Genomic DNA, 2,500 nt, shown 5'->3' with positions numbered 1-2,500 from the left:
ACTGGAACAGCCTTCCTTTTATTATTTTGTCTTTTTGTGAAACTGTGGAACAATCTTCCTTTTACTATTTTATCTTTGTGAAACTGTGGAACAGTCTTCCTTTTACTATTTTGTCTTTGTGCGAAACTGTAGAACAGTCTTCCTTTAACTATTTTGTCTTTTTGTGAAACTGTGGAACAGTCTTCCTTTTATTATTTTGTCTTTGTGAAACTGTGGAACCGTCTTCCTTTTACTATTTTATCTTTGTGAAACTGTGGAACCCTCTTCCTTTTACTATTTTATCTTTGTGAAACTGTGGAACCGTCTTCCTTTTACTATTTTATCTTTGTGAAACTGTGGAACCGTCTTCCTTTTACTATTTTATCTTTGTGAAACTGTGGAACCGTCTTCTTGCCATTGCTATTGGTAGCGATTTTCACACATTTCAAAAGACTTATTTTAAAAACTGTTTCCTGCGAGATTCGTTTTGCAATGTAGTGGTATCAAACGAACCATGAATTTTTTTTTTTTTTTTTTTTTTTTTTATAGATGATAGGAAAGGTGGGTGAAAGAAGAGTGAAGGTAGTTGGTTACCTAACCATGTTAAGGAATAGTTTGGTTAGTTAACTATTAGTAAGAGTAATGTAAAGTGTGGTTTAGACAAAATTTTGTTTATATAATGATACAATATGGTAGATATCATGGCACCTTGAAATTCATGAAATACTAGAATACAGAAAAAATACACTCTATTGTATTCTTATGTTGTCCTGCCTTTGTCATAAAAGTGTGTGCACATTAATGATTTTGTTTGATAACGGAAGAGTAATTAAGCTTTTTTATGAACTTCCAATAAAATAATGCATAACCAGCACACACATGTATAAAAATCACGAGAGCTGACACGTGATAAGCATAAATAATTATAAGAAAAGTGAAAAGACTTTATTGGAGTTAGTACTGTCGTATTTCGTATTGTCACTAATGAGACGAAAGTACTTACTCCAATCAAGATTTTTGTTCTTCCTTTCGGCGCTATAATACACACACACATACATATACTAGTGTATACGACCCGTGAAAATTAACGGCTATATGTTCAAATAGATATGCATACACAAAAATTTAACGCTTCCCATTCACTCTCCCTCTCCTCTCGGGGTTCTCCCTATCCCTTCTACCCGAGGAGAGACCGAGTAGTTATACTGCTGGCAATGCCGCTGATCGTGACCGGGAAATATATATATATATATATATATATATATATATATATATATATATATATATATATATATATATATAAAGAGACACTTGGTATTTATTTTATGTGAAAGATTAACACATGTTTGAGTATAAGGCTCGCTTACCTGTTCTTTTTGTTTCCCATTCATCGATTGTTATTTGATACTGATCATATTTCCCATGTTTTTTTAATTGACTAGAACCGACAACCCCCTCCCCCCCCCCCCTCTCTATGGAAGTTTGGAGAAAATATTTTGTTGATGAGACGCAATAACCTGTAAGGTCCGATCTGGTAAAATGCTAATTTTATTTTTTTATTTTTTTTTTTTGTCTTTGGTCCTTTTCTCCCTAATATTCATCATAATTTCTCTCTGTTGATCAGTAGAAACATGAAGGGTTGCTGTCGTACGAGAGATTGATGTTCATTCATGGATTCATTTATGTCTTTTTTATGTGCATTTAATGATTTATGCCTTTATGTAAAGGTGGGTTGATAAAAAAAAAAAACGATTTGTTGAACAGCATGGAGTTGTTCTTATTCAGAATCTTAATTTTTCTAAAGTCATAATTCATGTAGAGTAGCATCAGTGAGTTGGAGGTAATATTATCAGATTCTACGTACGATGATATTGGTAATTTTCGTCAATGACCTTAGATGTCAGGATGCCTGAAAACTTTAAATCAATCAATAAAATCAATCAATCGTCCGTTGTAGCATTTGCGGACATGTGTACGCAATTTTTTGGGATTGGGTATGTCATAGTAAGAGGTTTCTATTTATATTGCATATACATACAACAACAACAACAACAACAACAACAACAAATGCAGCCGTATCTAGTCCACTGGAGGACAAAATCCTTTGACATGTCCTTATTCATATTCAGAGTTTGGCTGATTTTCATCACCCAGCACGCAGGCCAATGCGGATTGGTGATGGTGGGAGATTTTCGTCTGATCGTTCAAAACAAACCAACTTAGTAAGGGTGGCCCTGACTAGTACAGCTTTGCTGATCATGGCGGCGATACGCAAACTTTTTCACCATGGCTAGGTATTTCCTCTCGGAAATATATATATATATATATATATATATATATATATATATATATACTGTATATATGTACTGTAATATATATATATATATATATATATATATATATATATATATATATATACTGTATATATATATATACATATATATATATATATATATATATATATATATATATATGTAGATATATACTGTGTGTATATATATATATATATATGTATATATAT

The 2,500-nt window shown here is 31.9% G+C and overlaps 1 protein-coding gene across 1 annotated transcript in view; it reads right to left on the bottom strand.

Moving 5' to 3' along the window:
• LOC137644131 (uncharacterized) overlaps nucleotides 1-2,500 on the bottom strand; it is a 298,294-nt gene that overhangs the window by 261,281 nt on the left and 34,513 nt on the right. The gene's annotated exons all lie outside the window — the stretch shown is intronic.

The sequence above is a fragment of the Palaemon carinicauda genome, chromosome 7, assembly GCF_036898095.1.
Source record: "Palaemon carinicauda isolate YSFRI2023 chromosome 7, ASM3689809v2, whole genome shotgun sequence".
NCBI lineage: Eukaryota > Metazoa > Arthropoda > Malacostraca > Decapoda > Palaemonidae > Palaemon > Palaemon carinicauda.
Note: the sequence above shows the minus strand (reverse complement) of the source record. Positions and strands in the feature narration are given on the sequence as shown.